We start from the raw sequence: 21,562 nt of genomic DNA on the forward strand, positions 1-21,562 counted from the left end.
CCCCCTCCCACCAGCAGCGAGGAGGAGGCGGACACCGACCCTGGACCCAGCGAATCCTCCCCCGAAGAGATGGCTTCCCCGAGCGCCCTACCAGAGCTGACACAATGGCGACACGAAGAGGGCCCCACCCGAGAGCAGTTCCAGCAAGAACAGCAGTCCTGTCCCTCTCTCGAAGGGGTCCGACAACAGGCGTCGGCGCAAGCCAACGGTGACCAGACCGGCACCCACTGGGTCTACTGGGCCAAGGGCCTGTTGTACAGTGAACAGAAAGTGGCAGAACTCGGGGCCAGCCGCGTGTTGGTGGTCCCCCTCCGCTTCCGGGAGTTCCTTCTCAACCTGGCACATGATGTGCCCCTCGCCGGACACTTGGGGCAAGACAAAACGTACAGTCGTCTGGTGACCCACTTCTACTGGCCCCGGATGCGGAGGGACGTGGACAACCACTGCCGGTCCTGCCAGACCTGCCAAGCCAGCGGGAAGACGGGGGGTCGGGTCAAGGCCCCCCTCCAGCCCTTTCCAGCCGTCAGCACCCCGTTCGAACGGGTCGGAATCGATATTGTGGGGCCCCAGGACCCCCAAACCGCCCTGGGCCACCGCTTCATCCTGGTCCTCGTGGACCACGCCACCAGGTACCCGGAGTCGGTCCCGCTAAGAACTATAACGGCCCCTGTGGTAGGCCGGGCCTTGATGGGAATCTTCTCCCGAGTGGGATTTCCCCGCGAAGTGGTGAGCGACCGCGGCACGAACTTTATCTCCAGGTACATGCGGTCCCTGTGGGAGCAGTGCGGGGTCACATACAAGTTCACGACCCCCTATCACCCTCAAGGGAACGGACTGGTTGAGCGGTTCAACCGAACATTAAAAGGAATGATCCAGGGCCTGGAAGAGCCCCTCAGGCGGAGATGGGATGTCCTGCTGCCGTGCCTCCTGTTTGCCTATCGGGAGGTCCCGCAAAAGTCCCTGGGGTTCAGCCCGTTCGAACTGTTGTATGGACACCCGGTCCGCGGACCGCTCAGCCTGGTCAAGGAGAGCTGGGAGATGAAACCCCAAGGCGCCCCTCCTGACGTCTACCGATACCTCCTGACCCTCCGAAACCAGACCCGCAAGTTCCGAGCCATGGCCGAAGCCAATCTCGAGGCCAGCCAGGAGGACATGAAGCGGTGGTACGATCGAAACGCCTCCACCATAGAATTCGAGCCAGGTCAGAAAGTATGGGTCATGGCCCCGATCGAACCCGGCGCCCTCCAGGACAAGTGGACCGGGCCCTTCAAGGTAGTGGAGAAGAAGAGTCCCGTCACCTACCTGGTCGACCTGGAGTCCCCCCGGAACCCCCTCCGGGTCCTACATGCTAACAGGCTAAAACCCCACTTGGCCCGGACCGAACTGAGCCTGCTGCTGGCGACCGACGAAGGGGGCGAGGACGACTCCGAGCCCCTGCCCGACCTCTTGCAGTCCGACATTCATGATGGATCGATCGAAGGGGTCCAACTCGCCTCTTCCCTGACTCCGGAACAGCGCAACGATTGCCAGCAATTGCTGCGGGACTACGCAGCCCTCTTCTCCCTCACCCCGGGGGTGACCCACTGGTGCGTCCACGACGTCGACACCGGGGAGAGCCCCCCGTGCGACACAGAGCCTACCGGGTGCCTGACCGAGTGCGGGCCTGCATCCAGGCAGAAGTAACAAAGATGCTGGCCCTGGGGGTCATCGAACCCTCCGACAGCCCGTAGGCCAGCCCTGTCGTCCTGGTGCCCAAGGCCGCAGCTCCCTGCCACCCCCCAGAGTTGCGATTCTGCGTGGACTACCGAGCCCTGAATGCCGTAACCAAGACAGACGCCCACCCGATACCCCGGGCCGACGAGCTCATCGACCGCCTGGGGGCCGCTCGCTACTTGAGCACGCTGGACCTCACCGCCGGGTACTGGCAAATCCAGCTCACCCCCGGCGCCCAAGAAAGATCCGCCTTTTCGACCCCGGATGGGCATTACCACTTTCGGGTGATGCCCTACGGAATGAAGAACGCCCCGGCCACCTTCCAAAGACTAGTGAACAAGGTTTTGGCCGGGCTTGAGGCCTTCAGCGCGGCCTACCTCGATGACATTGCCGTGTACAGCAACCACTGGGCAGAGCACCTCCTCCACCTTAAAGCCGTCCTGGCCGCCCTCCAGCGGGCCGGGCTCACAATCAAGGCCAGCAAATGCCAAATCGGCCACGGATCCGTGACCTACCTGGGCCATCAAGTGGGGAGCGGGCAGGTGGCCCCCCTCCAAGCGAAGATAAATGCCATCCAGGCCTGGGAACCCCCCACTACCCAGACCGCTGTCCGGGCCTTCCTGGGCCTCACCGGATACTACCGGAGGTTTATCCGGGACTATGGGAGCATTGTTGGCCCCCTCACAGAGTTAACGTCCAAAAAGCAGCCCAAGAAGGTGCACTGGACACCCCGCTGCCAAGCCGCCTTCGACACCCTAAAAACAGCCATGTGCACTGCTCCGGTGCTGCAGGCCCCGGACTACAATAAGGAGTTCGTGGTGCAGACGGACGCCTCTGAGTATGGGATCGGGGCCGTCCTATCCCAAGCCGACGAAAAGGGGCTCGACCGACCAGTGGCCTTCATCAGCCGACGACTGCTGCCCCGAGAGCAACGATGGAGCACCATTGAGCGTGAGGCCTTCGCTGTAGTGTGGGCCCTCAAGAAGCTCCGGCCCTACCTCTTTGGTACCCACTTCCGGGTCCAGACCGACCACCGGCCCCTGCGGTGGTTAATGCAAATGCGGGGCGAGAACCCCAAGCTGCTGCGGTGGTCCTTCTCGCTACAAGGGATGGACTTTGACGTCGAACACCGGCCCGGCAATGACCACGCCAACGCCGACGGCCTGTCCCGCTTCTTCCGCCTTGACGAGGAGAATCCCCAAGGAGATGGGTGACTCTCCATGCCTTCGGCTGGGGGGGACGCCTGTTGGACCCGGCCTCATGGCGTGGTCCTTAACCCTATGGATTGTGCCCGTTCCCCGACCCGGCCTTCACGGGCCACCCGTCTGAACTGCACCAAGGCCCTTCCTCCTGAGCTGCACGCGGTCGCATACCCCTCGTGGCTCCGCCATCTTGTTGGCACCCACGTGACTGTGCACCGGCCAGCGCGACCCCGCTCAACCCGGCCTCGACCCCAGCGAAGCCCCGACATCCCGGCACCACGGACTGGCCAGGGGGTGCCGCAGGAACCAGTCATCGCCCCCGGCGGAGGACAGTATCGATGGGACCCCCAACTGTCCTCCCCTCTCGAGGTGTGATCGCCCTGCAACTCCCTTGGGCCTGGCGCCTCTCCTGCTGGGCGTCTGGCCACCTCCACCCGGCCTCTCCGCCCCCCCCGGGCGCATGGGTCCGGACATCAAAGGGCTCCAGACCTATATCTGGGGCAACCCCGCCACAGATCGGCAGTTGTATCCCGGAGTCGAGAGCCCTGCTGATTGAATCGCGGCTGACCCTACGGAGAAGAACTCTTGTCGGAACCATCACGAGCCCTGCTGACTGCGTCGCGGCTCCTTCTTGTGAACACTTTGAACCACCTGGAACATCGGAGCCCTGCTGACGCTGTCGCGGCCCACCCTCGCTGAATCCTTCCTCGGAGCCCTGCTGACGACGTCGCGGCTCGAGCTGAGCAGAAACCATCTTGAGAGCCCTGCTGATTGAATCGCGGCTCCCCACGAACTGTACGCCAGAGCCCTGCTGACGCCGTCGCGGCTCGACCCCTCCGAGATCCGGAGGTCCTCCAGCTTGAGGATAAGAACTGGGCCCCACGTACCCTCGTACCGCATTCCTGCCAAAGACTGTCCCGCTACCCCTACCCTTCCAAAGAGACACTGAGACTTTTGGTGGATCCCTCGATCCCTTCGTGTAAATATTGACCTCGTAACCTTTTTATTGATGATAAAGAATTGCTTGTCGTAAGACAACCTCCTTGAGTCCTGTGTGGTGGTGTTACTGTGCTAGTACGTGATAGGAGAAGGATCTCTCAGGAGACTTCTCGGCAGCGCTCGGCTACTTCGTACATTGTGAGGGCCCCCCTTGGTGGTCTCGCCGACTCCTCGGGGTACGCCTTCCAACAGGCACGGAGATGTTCAAGCGTAGTTTCTGACAGATGCAGCACTTTAAACTCACATGCAAGGGCCCTGGTCTGGATAGACACCACTTGGCAGAGAAAGACTTACAACAAGTAAAGTCCAGGTGTGGATTGAAGATGAAGGGTGAATCAGTTGATATCCCTGAGACTTCAGCAACAGGAGGCAAGCCAACAAGTTCTTGGAGAAACATATGTTTTTAGGATGGAGAGAGCAAGCCCAGTCCTTATCACTTTCAGGCAAGAAGCAGCAGGCAGCAGACCAACACAGCAGAGCAGGTAGCAAAGAGGCAGTCCCTCCTACAGCACAGCAATCAGCAGGCAGCAGGCCAACATAGCAAAGCAGTTAGCAAAGTGGCAGTTCCTCCTACAGAACAGTAGCTCTTCTTCCTGACAGCGTGTCCTTAGTTCCAGCAGTGTTCTGAGTTGGTGGGATCACAGGCCCAGTATGTATAACCATTTTAGCCTTTTAACTAGGGAGACTTGAAAGAAAGGTGTATGTAGTGCGCAAGGCCAGCCCTTCCCAGGCCTTGCCCCGACTCACTCCGGAAGGGTATGCTCTTATTTGTATGGGGATAGGATACCGTACTTTCAGGAGCAGAGTGTCATCTCCTCCTTCCCCTCCTGCTTAGGCTGCCCCATCAATATGCAGATGACTAGGCTGTCACACCGACCCTTCCTTTGTGTGTGGCTGTCTGCTTCAATGCAGGAGGAAACCAGCAGTCACCCAGCCCAGATGCATATTCCAGAGTACGGCAGAAAGCACCAAATTGTTGAAGTATGAAAATGCCAACTTGCTAAAATTGGCATTTTCAGAACTACAATTTAAAAACCAATTTCACCATAGGTTGTATTTTTAAATTCTTAGTCAAGAGACACTAAATTTAGCTCCAATTGGAAACTGTACTTAGAAAATGTTACGAGGCAGCTCCAATATTATCCTCAGGCGAGATAGGCCTTGCAGTAATGAAACATGAATTTAAGAGTATTTCACTACCAGGGCATGCCAAACTTAAAAGTACATGCCCTACCTTTTACAGACACTGCACCCTGCCCTTAGGCTGTCTAGGGCCTACACTAGGGATGACGTATGTGTAATAAAAAGGAAGATTAGGGCCTTGCAAGTAGTTTATCTTGTCAGACCAACATTGCAGTTTACACTGCATATACAGGCTCTGATGTGGCAGGCCTGAGACCTGTTTAAAGGGCCACTTATGTGGGTAGCACAATAAGTGCTGCATTCCCACTAGTAGCATTTAATTTATAAGCCCTGGGCACATGGAATTCACGGTAACAGGGACTTATAAGTAAATGAAATATGCCAATCATGGATAAACCAATTGTTATTACATTTTAGATAATGAGCACATGCCTTTTAGCACTAGTCAGCAGTGAAAAAGTGCACTGAGTTCTACAACCAGCAAAAAAGAGGTTCAGCAAAACAGTCAAAAACAGGAGGCTAGAAAGCAAAACGTTAGAGGAAACCACATCAAGGATGACAAGTCTAACACCGTATTTCACTGGTCTTTTATCATTAAATTTGAGAGCACATTGAAATACAAAAGAAAGGTGCAACATATGTGCTGTACAAAAGCCTCTTGAGTTGAGCATATGTTTTTCCATCTATAATGACATGGGCCACATATAGGTTACACATGACAATTGACTTGACTCTTATTCACTAACAGCATTGCAGTCAGAGCAATGGGCAAAGGGGCATGAATGTTTCTAAGTTAATCCTTGAAAATGATAACTTCAAATAAATGGCACTCAAAGCAGTCATACAATTTAATGTACTGTACTGACTGACACTATTTAACACGATTCTTAACTGATACTGCTAGACCTGGCATGCTTGGCGTGGTTTCCCCCTTCTTTTTGCCTCTACCTCCTGTATTTTTGGACTGTGTGCTCGACTACACTTTTGCTGGTTTAGGTACTCTGGACATTTTTGCTACTGCTGACCAGTGTCGAAATGTGCAAGTGTTTCCTGTGTAAATTGTGACTATGATTGGTTAACCATGATTGGCATATTTAATTTAATGATAAGTCCCTAGTAAAGTGCACCAGGTGTGCCAGGGCCTGTAAATCAAAAGCGACTAATAGGCTTGCAGCACAGATTGTGCCACCCACCTAAGTAGCCCTGTAAATATGTCTTAGACCTGCCACTGCAGTGTCTGCCCACGCAGTTTTAAACTGCAATGTCAACCTGGCAAGTGCACCCAATTGCCAGGCCCTAACCTTCTCTTTTCTTACAAGTAAGGCACCTCTCAGTTAGGCCCAAGGTGCCCCCATGGGCAGTGAATGTGAAAGGAAGGACATGTACTGGTGTCTTTTACATGTCCTGATAGTGATATACTGTCAAGTTCGTTTTTCACTGTTGAAAGGCTGTCTGGCCCATACATGGGAGCTTCCTTGTAACATCTAACAAATGTAACTTTCCATTGGGACTAGACTGGTGTTAGACCTGGCACCTTGGCGTGAGTCTCCCTTCCTCTTTTTTTCGCTGTGCCTCATGTGTTTTTATGGTGTTGGCCGCTCAGCGCGCTGTGCCACTGCCAACCAGTGTCCCGGTGCGAGTGCTCCCTATGTAAATTGTATATGTTGGTTGGATTCGATGATTGGATTGTTTGATTTACTATCAGACCCCAGTAAAGTGCGCCAGGAGCGCCAGGGCATGTAAAGGCAAACACCGCTGGTGGGCTTGCAGCACGGGTTGTGCCACCCACAGAAGCGGCCGGGAAAATACGTCTAAGGTCTGCCATTGCAGAACCTGCGTGCAGTCTGGTACTGACACGCCGACCGACAAGTGCCCACACTTGCCGGTCCCTGAAACCTTCCCTTAAGCTGCATGTTAGTCACCCCTCTGGTAGGCCCACGGGCAGGGTGCATTGTACGCCTAAGGTAGGACAAGCCTGGATGCGTGGCCGGTCCTAGTAGTGAATTACCGCCATCTTGTTATTCACTACTGCAAGGCTACCCTGTTCTCATAGGCCAGTATGGGCGGCCTGGATTATTACACCCTATGATCCTAACCGACCCAGGGAACATGGTAGAAGATCGAGTTTAGTATGCCTGAACTCGGAATAATAAGGTACATCTTTTCGTAAGATTTATTTTAATATTCCGGGTTTGCAAATGCCGCTTTTAGAAAGTTGGCCTTTGCTTGCCTAAACCTTTCAGCCGCCTCTGCGTGTTGTGTATCTGATGTCTGGCTGGTGTGAGTGACAGGGCTGGGGGAACCCAGATGGGCAGGGCTAGGTAGCCTGGTATGAATAGGACGATCGACAGGTAGATGGGTGGGAGGAGTGCTCCTAGGCTCTGAATAGGACAGTGCTCCACTACCTCGATGCCGGCTCCACCCCCTGTGGAGCGTCTGATGACTCTGCCCTGCACTCTGAAAGGAGAAGCCTGCATCACGTAAACAAAGTGCTCAGAAACCGGACTGAACTAGGCAAGGGCCCCCCCTGGCCTGGGAGAACAAAAGATTTGCTGTATAAATGGAGGAGCCCTGCTCCTGAGAAACTAGATCCGCTTTTGACCAAGAAGAATCTCTGCCTGAGGAGGAGGCACCGGGAAAGCTGTAGGAGGAAGACTGTCCCTATCCTGGGGGGATTGGCCTGCAGTGGTGACCTTGCTGCCAAAGGAGAGAAGAGAAACTGTTGCTGAAAACTTTTACTTTACTTTACTTTTACTTTCAAGACTTGTGCTTTTCCAAAACGATCTCCAAGGGCTTGGAACTGAGCTTGCCCCCTGAACTGAGCCCCAGGACCATTGGGCTCTACCTGATCTTCACTCGCCTGCTGCTGGACTGTGGTGTCCTTTCCCTCGCCGGAGCTGTGACCCTCGTGCCCAGTCCCTCCCTGAGCCATGACCAGGACTGCTTAGCCGCCCCCGCCTTGGGAAGAGCCTCGCTCGATCGGAGCCGCTCCCCCTACGCTGTGCTGGGCTGCCCCGTCACCTCGCTCGTGGAGGCCCGCTGTGCACCTTCACCCTCCCGCCGGAATCGGCGTTTGTGAGCATCCCCAAGCCTCGGACGGCCCGGACGTAACTGCGTGCCCGGCTGCCCCGCTTTGTTCACCCGCCACCTGCAACACCCCGCTCTTGTCGTGAGCCTGAAGATCAGACACCCTCGTGAAGTGTGGGAGCCCCGGACGCCGCCTCGCTCTTCTGTCGAAGAGCCGCTGAAATCCCGCACCCGCCTTTGCGTCAAGAAACAAGGTACTGTACTTACGAACTCGACCGCGAGCTCGCATCGGATCCAGGGTCCGCAACGTTCTTATTTCCCTGTCATCTGCTGTGTGCTTCCTGGGCGCTGCCTCCGCACGAAGTACGCTGAGGCCTACAGTTACCTTGTGCCCGCCTAAAGAACTTTCCGTAACACCAAGAGAACTTTACCGTATTTCCAAGAATTGTGGCCCCATCAGTTCAACGTTACTGGGCCTTGTATTCTGAATCTGCTGAATCTACATAAAAGCTTATTTTTATATACTTCCTGATTGGTGTCCGCTTGTGGTGCATGCAAGGGGTTTACTGTATGTGTAATTGCATTTGCTTAACCGTGTACGCCTGAGACTTAGCCTAGACTGCTCGCGCCACGCACCTAGAGGGTGAGCAGGGGTTATTCTGGGGAGTCATCCTTCGCCCTGACAAGAAGTAAAGGGTCCCTGCTTGTTGTGGGTTCACACCTGCGTCAACCAGAGCCCCCTCATTTCTAACATTGGTGGCAGCGGTGAGGATTTACGGATTTGCATTTGTGGTTTGCGTATAGTGAATCACTGATCACCACGTAGTGAGAGTAGACCAGTAACACAGCCACAAGGCTAGCATTTGTTTTTGTTTTACCAAGAGTCTCCGTTGTTAGAGCCATGCCTGGTTCACTTTCCGCCGGAAGGGCGGCTTCCATAATCTCTGGATTTGAAGACGTAGATTGGGAAGAAGACGCACTTCTGAATCGTACCAATGAAGACTTGAAAGGTCTTTGCTCCAAGTTCAGGATTGCCCAAACTGGATTGAAAAAGAAGGAACAATTTGTGAAGGCGCTGAGGGCCTGGTATGAGTCAAAGGCACCAGAGAATCAGGTGGAAGTGGTTCCACCAGAAAGTGTCCATGAGTTTGGCAGATGCCTGTCGCCAGAAGAGTTGGCGGACAGGGCAGCAACCCGGGCACACGAGGTGGAAATGGCAAAACTTCATGGGCAGATGGATATGGAAAAACAAAGATTAGCCATGGAAGAAAAGAAACTACAACTAGAGCATGACATGAAGCTGAGGGAGCTGGAGCTGAAAGCAAAAAGTTTGGAGCTTAATCCCTCTGGTGGCAGCACACCGCCAGTACCGGCGGAACCAAGAGTTTATATTCCCAAGGATGTAGTGAAGGAGTTCTTCAGGAATGACGACATCGGGCAGTGGTTCAGAGCCTACGAGGTAGCCATGTCTTCCCACCGGGTCCCTGAGAAAGATTGGGGAGCGGGGTTGTGGGGAAGGTTCCTGAGTGAAGGGCGGGACACACTGTTAGATTTACCTGTTGATGTTCGTAATTCTTATGCCCATATGAAGGAAGCATTGATGGCTAGGTATGGGTTGACCCCTGAGTTATATAGACAGAGGTTCAGGGGTTGCACTAAGATTCCCAATAGTACGTATGTGGAGTATGTGACTTTCTTTTGCAGAGCGCTGGATGGTTGGGTAAAGGGTAGTAAGGTAAATGATTATCAAGGGCTTCTTGATTTAATGGCATGGGAGCACTTGTCCAGTAATTGTTTTCCTGAGCTACGCCAGCACCTGATCGATAGTAAGCTGACTAACCCGAGGAAGCTTGCTGAGGAGGCGGACCGCTGGGTCAGTACCAGGGTCCACAAGGGTACCGTGGGAGATTCCGCCAAAGGTGGGCAGGGTCCCCAGCAGAAGAGTGGGGGGGACAGGGGTAAACAGAAGCAGTTCCAAAAAGGGCCCCAAAATAGTCCCCAAGGGAACCAAGGGAAGGGTTCTCAGCCTCCCCCACCCCAGAAACCGACCGGGGCCCCGACAGGTCCTCCTGTTCCAAAGGGGCCCGTAAGATGTTACAGGTGTAACAATTTGGGGCATTTTGCCTCTGATGTAAAATGTCCGTTGTTTGGTAAACCAGCACCCACTGGTGCTCCACCCCGGCAGGTGACTAGTGTAGCCTTGGGGGAGGAGAGGGATGTCCAAGGTGGGTGGGGTCCCGCAGAGATGTCCCTGGTCTCGCTAGGAGACCGTGAAGTGGTCCCTCCAACCCAGCTGCCTGAGAACACTAAGAAGTACAGGCAGTGGGTGACCATAAATGGCCATAGAGTGGAAGCTCTTAGAGATACAGGAGCCAGTGTGACAGCTGTCAGGTGTCACCTGGTGTCTCAGGAGCAGGTGGTCCCCAATGCATTCTATCCCGTTGTTGCCGCTGACAACACAGAGAGGCACTGCAAGGTGGCTCAGGTTCCCTTTGAGTGGGGGGGGTCTCTGGTACTCTTCAGGTAGCTGTGAGGCCCGCCATGCCTGTAGACTGTTTGTTAGGGAACGATTTGGAGAGCTCACCTTGGGCTAAGGTGGAGCGGAGTGCTCACCTGGAGATGTTGGGTATGCCGGATTGGGCGTGTGTCACCACACGGTCCATGGCAGCCAGTAGAGGTACTCAAGAGGTCCTGGAGCCTGAGAGGGAGGCCCAGGAACCGGCCTCAGAGAGAAGGAGCAAGGGGCGCGGGAAGCCGGCCCCTGAAGTTCCCACGGTCCAGGAGGAAGCAGACCTTGAGGGGGATGCCCTGGAGCCTACAGGGGAACAGATAGCCGAACTGGGAGACCTGCCGGAGCTGACCCATTGGCAGCAGGAAGGGGGTCCCACCAGGGAGGACTTTTGTAAGGCGCAGAAGGAGTGCCCTTCTCTCGTGGGTATGCGGCAGCAGGCTGCAGACCAGGCCGCAGGCGATCAGTCAGGATCACATTTCGTTTACTGGGAGAACGACCTCCTATATACAGAGCCTAAGGTTGCTGAGCCTGGGTCAGCCCGTGCGCTGGTGGTACCCCAGGACTTCAGAGCCTTCCTACTGGGGCTGGCTCACGATGTGCCATTGGCAGGGCATTTGGGGCAGGACAAGACCTTTGAAAGGCTTGTCACCCACTTTTATTGGCCTCAAATGCGCAGGAGTTCAGATACTCACTGCAGGACATGCCAGACTTGCCAGGCAAGTGGAAAGAGTGGAAGGAAGCAGAAGGCTCCACTCCAGCCATTCCCTGTGGTCGGTACCCCATTCCAGCGAGTGGGGATTGACATTGTAGGGCCACTGGACCCCAGGACAGCGATGGGCAATAGGTTCATCCTGGTCCTGGTGGACCATGCCACCCGGTACCCGGAAGCCATTCCTCTGAGGACAGTGATGGCCCCCGTGGTGGGACGGGCACTGATGGGAATTTTCTCCCGAGTGGGATTCCCTCTAGAGGTGGTGTCTGACCGAGGTACCAATTTCATGTCCAAGTACATGAAATCTCTTTGGCAAGAGTGTGGTGTAACCTACAAATTCACCACACCTTACCACCCCCAAGGAAACGGGTTGGTTGAGAGATTCAACCGAACCCTCAAAGGCATGATAATGGGCCTGGAAGGGGCCATGAGGCGCAAGTGGGACGTCCTCTTACCATGCCTTCTCTTCGCTTACCGTGAGGTGCCACAGAAGTCTCTGGGGTTCAGTCCCTTTGAGCTTCTGTATGGTCACCCAGTCAGAGGACCTCTAAGTCTGGTCAAAGAAGGCTGGGAGCAATCTCCCAGGAAACCTCCCCAGAATGTATATAGTTACATGCTGGCCTTCAGGAATCAGACTAGGCGATTCAGGCAACTTGCTGAGGCAAATCTGGAAGCCAGCCAGGAGGAGATGAAGCGGTGGTACGACCAGAATGCCACTCTGGTAGAGCTTCAGCCTGGACAGAAAGTATGGGTCTTGGCCCCCGTGGAGCCGTGTGCGCTCCAGGATAAGTGGACCGGTCCCTTTGAGGTGGTGGAGCGCAAGAGTCCTGTTACCTACGTGGTGGACCTGAAGTCTCCTAGGAACCCCTTAAGGGTCCTACATGTCAACCGCCTCAAGCCCCACGTGGAGAGGTCCCAAGTGGGCATGCTCTTGGCCACAGATGCTGGAATGGAAGAGGAGACAGAACCTCTTCCTGACCTCCTGTCAGCCAAGGAGCAAGATGGGTCAGTGGATGGTGTCATCCTCTCTTCCACCCTGACCCCTGAGCAACAGAATGATTGTCGCCAGTTGCTGGGACAGTTTTCTGACCTGTTTTCCCTGGTCCCTGGTGTCACTGATTGGTGCGTCCATGATGTGGACACTGGGGATAGTCCACCTGTGCGGCACAAGGCCTACAGGGTGACTGACAGGGTGAGGACATGCATCAAGGAGGAGGTCTCCAAGATGTTTGCACTCGGGGTAATTGAGTCTTCTAGCAGTCCTTGGGCCAGCCCCGTGGTCTTGGTCCCAAAGGCTGCAGCGCCGGGAGCCACACCCGAACTCCGGTTCTGTGTGGACTACAGAGGGCTCAATTCAGTCACTAGGACTGACGCACACCCCATCCCCAGAGCTGATGAGCTCATCGATCGGCTAGGGGCTGCCAACTACCTCAGCACGTTTGATCTAACGTCTGGGTATTGGCAGATCGCCTTGACCGAGGGGGCCAAAGAGAGGTCAGCATTTTCCACCCCAGATGGGCACTACCAGTTCCGGGTTATGCCATTTGGGATGAAGAATGCCCCTGCCACCTTCCAGAGATTGGTCAACCAGGTGTTGGCTGGGCTGGATTCGTTCAGTGCAGCCTACCTGGATGACATCGCAGTGTTCAGCTCCACTTGGGAGGAACACTTGCGTCACCTCTGGGAAGTGTTGATGGCGCTGCGCAAGGCAGGCCTCACGATCAAGGCGAGTAAGTGCCAGATCGGGCAGGGTTCCGTGGTGTACTTGGGACACCAAGTTGGGAGTGGCCAGGTGGCACCCCTTCAGCCCAAGATAGAAACCATCCTGAATTGGGAGGCGCCAAAACCCAGACGGAGGTGAGAGCCTTCCTAGGTCTCACCGGGTACTACAGGAGGTTTGTCAAGGGGTATGGCAACATGGTTGCCCCCTTGACAGCGCTGACTTCGAAGAAGCAGCCCAGGAAAGTGATCTGGACTGACACCTGTCAGAAAGCTTTTGAGGCCTTGAAAACTGCTATGTGCACGGCGCCCGTGCTCTTGGCTCCCAACTTCTCCAAAGAGTTTATCGTTCAGACAGACGCTTCAGAGCATGGTGTGGGGGCTGTTCTTTCACAGATTAATGAGGAGGGCCTAGATCAACCCGTAGCCTTTCTTAGCAGGAGGTTACTTCCACGGGAACAAAGGTGGAGTGCTATTGAGCGTGAGGCATTTGCTGTGGTCTGGGCGCTGAAGAAGCTAAGACCCTACTTGTTTGGGTCTCACTTCCGGGTTCAGACGGACCACAGGCCCCTCAGATGGTTGATGCATATGAGGGGTGAGAATCCAAAGCTGTTGAGGTGGTCCATTTCCCTACAGGGTATGGATTTCACGGTGGAACATCGCCCGGGTACAGATCACGCCAATGCTGACGGTCTGTCCAGATTTTTCCGCCTTAGTGATGAGGAACTCCCTGGGGTAGGGTAGTTCTCCCCACTTTTCAGCTGGAGGGGACACGTGTTAGACCTGGCACCTTGGCGTGAGTCTCCCTTCCTCTTTTTTTCGCTGTGCCTCATGTGTTTTTATGGTGTTGGCCGCTCAGCGCACTGTGCCACTGCCAACCAGTGTCCCGGTGCGAGTGCTCCCTATGTAAATTGTATATGTTGGTTGGATTCGATGATTGGATTGTTTGATTTACTATCAGACCCCAGTAAAGTGCGCCAGGAGCGCCAGGGCATGTAAAGGCAAACACCGCTGGTGGGCTTGCAGCACGGGTTGTGCCACCCACAGAAGCGGCCGGGAAAATACGTCTAAGGTCTGCCATTGCAGAACCTGCGTGCAGTCTGGTACTGACACGCCGACCGACAAGTGCCCACACTTGCCGGTCCCTGAAACCTTCCCTTAAGCTGCATGTTAGTCACCCCTCTGGTAGGCCCACGGGCAGGGTGCATTGTACGCCTAAGGTAGGACAAGCCTGGATGCGTGGCCGGTCCTAGTAGTGAATTACCGCCATCTTGTTATTCACTACTGCAAGGCTACCCTGTTCTCATAGGCCAGTATGGGCGGCCTGGATTATTACACCCTATGATCCTAACCGACCCAGGGAACATGGTAGAAGATCGAGTTTAGTATGCCTGAACTCGGAATAATAAGGTACATCTTTTCGCAAGATTTATTTTAATATTCCGGGTTTGAAAATGCCGCTTTTAGAAAGTTGGCCTTTGCTTGCCTAAACCTTTCAGCCGCCTCTGCGTGTTGTGTATCTGATGTCTGGCTGGTGTGAGTGACAGGGCTGGGGGAACCCAGATGGGCAGGGCTAGGTAGCCTGGTATGAATAGGACGATCGACAGGTAGATGGGTGGGAGGAGTGCTCCTAGGCTCTGAATAGGACAGTGCTCCACTACCTCGATGCCGGCTCCACCCCCTGTGGAGCGTCTGATGACTCTGCCCTGCACTCTGAAAGGAGAAGCCTGCATCACGTAAACAAAGTGCTCAGAAACCGGACTGAACTAGGCAAGGGCCCCCCTGGCCTGGGAGAACAAAAGATTTGCTGTATAAATGGAGGAGCCCTGCTCCTGAGAAACTAGATCCGCTTTTGACCAAGAAGAATCTCTGCCTGAGGAGGAGGCACCGGGAAAGCTGTAGGAGGAAGACTGTCCCTATCCTGGGGGGATTGGCCTGCAGTGGTGACCTTGCTGCCAAAGGAGAGAAGAGAAACTGTTGCTGAAAACTTTTACTTTACTTTACTTTTACTTTCAAGACTTGTGCTTTTCCAAAACGATCTCCAAGGGCTTGGAACTGAGCTTGCCCCCTGAACTGAGCCCCAGGACCATTGGGCTCTACCTGATCTTCACTCGCCTGCTGCTGGACTGTGGTGTCCTTTCCCTCGCCGGAGCTGTGACCCTCGTGCCCAGTCCCTCCCTGAGCCGTGACCAGGACTGCTTAGCCGCCCCCGCCTTGGGAAGAGCCTCGCTCGATCGGAGCCGCTCCCCCTACGCTGTGCTGGGCTGCCCCGTCACCTCGCTCGTGGAGGCCCGCTGTGCACCTTCACCCTCCCGCCGGAATCGGCGTTTGTGAGCATCCCCAAGCCTCGGACGGCCCGGACGTAACTGCGTGCCCGGCTGCCCCGCTTTGTTCACCCGCCACCTGCAACACCCCGCTCTTGTCGTGAGCCTGAAGATCAGACACCCTCGTGAAGTGTGGGAGCCCCGGACGCCGCCTCGCTCTTCTGTCGAAGAGCCGCTGAAATCCCGCACCCGCCTTTGCGTCAAGAAACAAGGTACTGTACTTACGAACTCGACCGCGAGCTCGCATCGGATCCAGGGTCCGCAACGTTCTTATTTCCCTGTCATCTGCTGTGTGCTTCCTGGGCGCTGCCTCCGCACGAAGTACGCTGAGGCCTACAGTTACCTTGTGCCCGCCTAAAGAACTTTCCGTAACACCAAGAGAACTTTACCGTATTTCCAAGAATTGTGGCCCCATCAGTTCAACGTTACTGGGCCTTGTATTCTGAATCTGCTGAATCTACATAAAAGCTTATTTTTATATACTTCCTGATTGGTGTCCGCTTGTGGTGCATGCAAGGGGTTTACTGTATGTGTAATTGCATTTGCTTAACCGTGTACGCCTGAGACTTAGCCTAGACTGCTCGCGCCACGCACCTAGAGGGTGAGCAGGGGTTATTCTGGGGAGTCATCCTTCGCCCTGACAAGAAGTAAAGGGTCCCTGCTTGTTGTGGGTTCACACCTGCGTCAACCAGAGCCCCCTCATTTCTAACAACTGGGAAATTGAGTTTAGGCTCTTTGAACTCAGAATTTAATAACACACCTGTTAGTATAGAGGGATTTTAAATTGTGTGTTTGAAAATGCAATTTTTAGAAAATGGACATTTTCTTGTTTAACCATGCTATGTACCTCTGCCTCTTTGGGTGTTCACCGTCTGGTTTTGGAGTGACTGGACCATGGGATGTGAATTCACTCTATACAGTCACGGGGTTGAGGTGCATCATACCTTTCCTTGGTGACTCATAGCCAGGCTGAATAGACCTTTCTTCATTTAGAGTGGTGGGAGAAGTTTTCGCTAGCACCTGAATAGGCTGTGTCTGCTCTGCAGAATGCTATAGTGAAGCTGGGCCAGAGAGGACAGAACTGGTTTTTACTGAGCTCTGAGACTCTTGCAACACAGACTACAAAGTGAAAATTGGGTATAAATATTAGACATAAAACTCCAGAACTTCTGGATTCAAGATGAACCTATGCCACGAAGAAGATCTGTGAGGAGGATACTGTTCCTCTGCTGTGTGTTGCTTTGCTGGATTGGCCTGTAGTTGCTGCTTCTGCCAAGGAGAGAACAAAGACTGGAACTTTGCTGTGAACCTGTTTGTGAAGAATCTCTAAGAGCTTGTGTGTGCTTGCCTCCTGTTCCGAAGTCTCAGGGACACAAAGACTTCACCACCAGCTGCCTTGAACTCCACTGCTGGGAGTTCTGACCTACCAGAAGGTGCCTGTTTCAGTTCTGGGCCTGTGGTAGTTGCTCCTGTTGCTGGGAGCTGAAAACGCTTGAAGAAACCAAGAAAACCGATGAATCGCCATTCCAGCACCTGTCTTTCCAAAGCAGCACCGCAATGCAGGAAGAACTTCCATGCACCTCCGCTGTGCGACCAAAGTATCAATGCAGCACCTGTCAGTGGCTTAAAAATTTGCTGCATGCCGAGTCCAGCGCACAGACCTCCAAAGTCTGAGATCATCGCACCAACGTGCAGCGGATAGAATTGACACATCATATGACCGCAGCTGAAGAGATTCATGCAGCACCTGTTTGCCGCAACTGTATTAACTGCCAGCGCATCCCGGATTTCCATGCATCGCATCTGTGCGGCAAGCTTTTCGATGCATCAACAAAAGACCAAATCATCTTGGAATCTACGCATCACTTCCCCCTACAGTCCATATTCGACACATAACTTCTCCTGCGATGCATCACTGTGTTTTTGTACGCTTGCCTTTGCTGCAGCTGTTTGGCCTTGTGAATTTTGACGCATCTGAAGGTACATTGTGTGACTTCGCACATCCGTAGATTTCTATTGACAGAATTGCTTAAAAGCTTTGAAAATGCATATTTTGAATTGCGTAGGTTGGATTCTTTGTCATTTGGGTCTTGTTTGGTTTAGATTAAAGATAGTTTATTTTTCTAAACTGGTGTGAAGTCCATTTGTAGTGTTTCCACTGGGTTACTGTGTGTCTGAGTGCAAATACTTTCTATATTGCCTTTGAGATAAGCCTGTCTGCTCATGCCAAGCTACCAAGGGGCTGAGCAATGGTTATCTAAAGTGTGTAACTTCCTTATCTTGACTGGAAGCAAAGGTCCATACTTGGACAAAGGTACATAACTCTGCCAACTGGATACCCCTATTTCTAACAGATACCGATTTTCCTGAAGACACTGTATGCTACCGAAATTGTATGTAGGAATGTTTTCAATAGCATCTGAATAACATATGTTTGTTTATTGAGTATTTCATTTATAGCTGCCAGATATGTTTTAACCACTTTGCAAGGCATAACAAGCCAAATGATTTTTTCTCAATCAATCAATCAATCAATCAATCAGGAGTTCCTATAGCATGGCTACACACCTGTGAGGGTCTAAAGGCACTGAGGAGAAGGGAGGACTGCTGATCTGTTTGGGCCCGGAGGTTCAGTCAAAGAGCTAGGTCTTGAGATCCTTCCCAAATTGGAGTCAGCCATGGGGATTACCTGAGGTGGAGGGTCAGGGTGTTCCAGGCCTTGTGAATCCGTGAGACGGTGGCCAGGGCAGGTTGGGCAGAGTGAAGTTGCTTTGCGGGTACGTAGAATGAGAGGCGGTGGTTCAGATATGCTGGTTCTGCGTCGCGGAGCGATTTATAGGCATGTGTGAGGAGCTTGAAGGTGATTCTCTTGCTGACTGGGAGCCAGTGGAGTTGTTGAAGGTGTTGAGTGATGTGGCTGTGACAGGGGATGTCGAGAACCCCTAAGTCTGGCTGTGGTGTTTTGAATGTTCTGTAGTTTTGTGTGCTGTGTCTGGGTGTGCGGGCATAGAGTGCACTGCCGCATTGCCATAGTCGAATCTGCTGGTGATGAGTGCATGGGTGATCATCTTACTGGATTTTGTGGGGATCCATCTGAATGTCTTTCAGAGCAGGCAAAGCGTGTGGAAGCAGGATGAGGATACGGTGTTTCATTTTAGTGACATCCTGCTTGTCACACACAAATCTTACATCTTTAGATAAATATACCATCATCAATACATTTCAGTATACCAGCATTAGTGCCAATCTGAACTCCAAGGTATGGAATAATTTGTATATCCATATCCTTTCATTTGTGAAAGAATACAGATCTACCTTAATTTCCATGTATCCAAACATATTCTATTATTCAGAGTTAATCAGACCCTAACAAAAGATACTTCAACTAAAAAGCATTGGGCTATGGGTGAAGAACATTCTAAGATTGGCCTTAAAAGAGGAAATATAATTAAAAAGGACAAGATGAGTTGAGTAACAGAATCTCACATTGGGATTCAACAATAGTGATGTTGAACCATAACTATCCAATTGTCGAATACGTCATTTTCAGTGATGACGCCTGGCCAAAGACTGTGCAGAGTTGCTTACCACAACAGCATTTACGGTGGAGGAGGTGTCAGAGGTCATAGTTTAACTTTCTGTGATACCACAGGTCAAAAGTGTTATGTCACAGCTGCTACCCCTGGCATTTTGGTGAATCACTGTCCATGTCCGACTTGTAATCATCCACCTATGTTGTTCGGCACTATCCGATCTTACTCTGATACTAATAGGAGAAAGCATCAGACATAGAATCATTCTATAAAACAGCAATGTAACAAGACAAATCCAGACCAAAAATGAAATTATACGCCGTACTAGGGCAGCAAGACTCCAAAGAACACGAAAAAAAGTGGTAGTACTGAAGATAACAAAATACAAAAGAATGAAAGGGTCTGTAGTAATGTGAGGTAGGGAAAGAAGCTAGTGCAGGTTCCTCAAGGCCGACAAGACAGTCACCAGACTCTAGAGACACAAGAGGCAGATGTTTACATAGGTATGATTCATTCAACTGATTTGAGCTCAGAAGAGATATCTTGAGAACAGAGAATAGAGAATAATTTGAGAAAGGAAGAAGCGGATGGAAGGATGAAACCCAGCCCACAGATATCTAGGAAGGGGAATGTTAGAACAAATATTTAAAGCAAAGAGAAGGTCAGGTTGAGTTGCTAGACTGGAACATGAACAGCTGTAGGATCTCAGGAACAGGTTGCACTAAGCCATAAAGCAGCTGTAGAGAGACGTTTACCTTCTCATGCATTAGGGAAGCTTGATGACTGGTAATAAATATATTTGTTGAAAGCACAGGGGGCTTTTTCATACATTAGCTCAGTTTCATCTAGATATTCATGATAATATGGTACATATTGACTTCTGGAACAGTTTAATGGTGGTGTGGTCCACTTCCCTCACTAGTGAATAATGTGCATCCTCCAACAGCATACGACAGAGGGATTCATTATCCATTATAGTGGGCAGTTAACACAATGCTTCTCTGTAATGCATTTTCAAACCTTTTGGGAACCTGGAGAGCAGTACATCAAACATTACAAAAGATGAGGGGTGTGGGGTGGGGTGGGTTGTTGGACCGAATACGTTACAGATCTTCTGGTGAGACCCTCTCCAGTATCTTTTGTCCTCGCATTTTGTTATTTGCCTCTCTGATGCATATTGGGGTTTTCCCACTGGAGGTTGTAAACTCAATAAAATTTGTTGTTAAAAAAAACATTACAAAAGAGAGAAGGATGCAGAAGAAAAATGCAGATTATATAGGTGTTAAAGGGGGAAGAGTTCCTGCTGAATACAAGAAAGCAGGTTTCTAACCTGGCAAGAGGTGCAAGTGAGATCCTAGATCATGACAGATGATCTATAATAGGAAGAATGGGCTCCATGCTAGAGGAGTGAATATCCCACAATGCATTTTGCTGCCCAGACTGCGAAGTAACGACAGGTGGGGAGATTTCTGTGCACTACTGTTTCCTCTCAGCTACTTTAAGTATATTGTTGGCACTTTGAATAGATGTTAACAGTGATGTACATTCTGTTTTCTCTTTACAGCTGAATGGTTTGTTAATCAACCAGCCCTACAGCGTTGACGACGGCACGCTTTCAATTTATAAGCAAGGATATCAATGCTACGTGCAAACCAGCTTTGGTCTCCTCATCACATTTGACTGGAAGTCCCACGTTTCAGTAAGAATCCCAAGCACATACGCGGGTGCTGTGTGTGGTCTCTGTGGTGACTTCAACGGAGACAGACGCAAGGAGCTGACCATGAAGAACAATATCTTAACAACAGATGCAACCACCTTTGGGAAGAGCTGGAAGGTAAGGGACGTCCCAGGCTGCTCTGAAGGCAGCAACGTAGATTGTCCTGATCTGCAGTTGGTGGAGTACGAGCAGAAAGTGAAGAGAAAAGATTGCTTTGTCCTGGTGGATTCCAGTGGCCCATTCCGGGAGTGCCATCCTGTCATTGACCCACAGGGTGCTTTCAAAGACTGTGTGTATGACGCTTGCTTCTACAAAGGGCGCCAGGACATCATATGCCAGGTCATCGCTAGCTATGCTGCGGCTTGCCAGGATGCTGGGATTAAAGTGTACGCTTGGAGGTCTGCCACGTTCTGCAGTGAGTATATTCAAAATTTACAGAAAGATAGTTAGCATAGCCTTTCAAAGGTATAGGGTTACAATCAATGGCAATGACAGTACAGAAAGCGACATTTCCTCAGATAAAATGGTCCCCAGCAGAATCCTAAATTCTAGAATTTCAGGTCGATTCATATTTTTAGGATGTCTCCTATGTCCTTCACATTTCTGCAAAACACGATCAGACATTACAGCTTGTTGTCTTAACACTGTCAGCTTAAAATAAATAATCCTTTGTACTTGCCACGTGGAGGATGACAGTGGGTACAGCTTACTCTAAACTGAATCTCTTTTTTTAACAGTCTATGAATCATTAACTAAGGATGCTATCTCAGGAGATGCAAAAAGAACAACTGGTGCACAGAACGCTGAACAATGTCAAAACTTCACCCCAGTACAGAGATCTGGGCCTAAATCCATTGTTTTTTGCTCCCCCTGCCATTCCAGTTTAAACACAGCCATACACAAATCAGTCTTGATCTGCTCCCAATGGGAACAGTCCAGCCCGAAACTGCCAGGCCAGGTC

General features: G+C 52.0%; 1 pseudogene across 1 annotated transcript in view; it reads left to right on the top strand.

Annotated features, from left to right (window-relative positions):
• The window catches only part of LOC146809165 (IgGFc-binding protein-like), a 234,856-nt pseudogene that overhangs the window by 155,145 nt on the left and 58,149 nt on the right, over nucleotides 1–21,562 (top strand). Inside the window, exon 7 of the transcript XR_014966070.1 lies at nucleotides 20,449–21,016. The product of XR_014966070.1 is annotated as an IgGFc-binding protein-like (transcript). The remainder of the gene's footprint in view (nucleotides 1–20,448; nucleotides 21,017–21,562) is intronic.

This window comes from Triturus cristatus, chromosome 7 (assembly GCF_964204655.1).
Source record: "Triturus cristatus chromosome 7, aTriCri1.1, whole genome shotgun sequence".
NCBI classification, from domain to species: domain Eukaryota; kingdom Metazoa; phylum Chordata; class Amphibia; order Caudata; family Salamandridae; genus Triturus; species Triturus cristatus.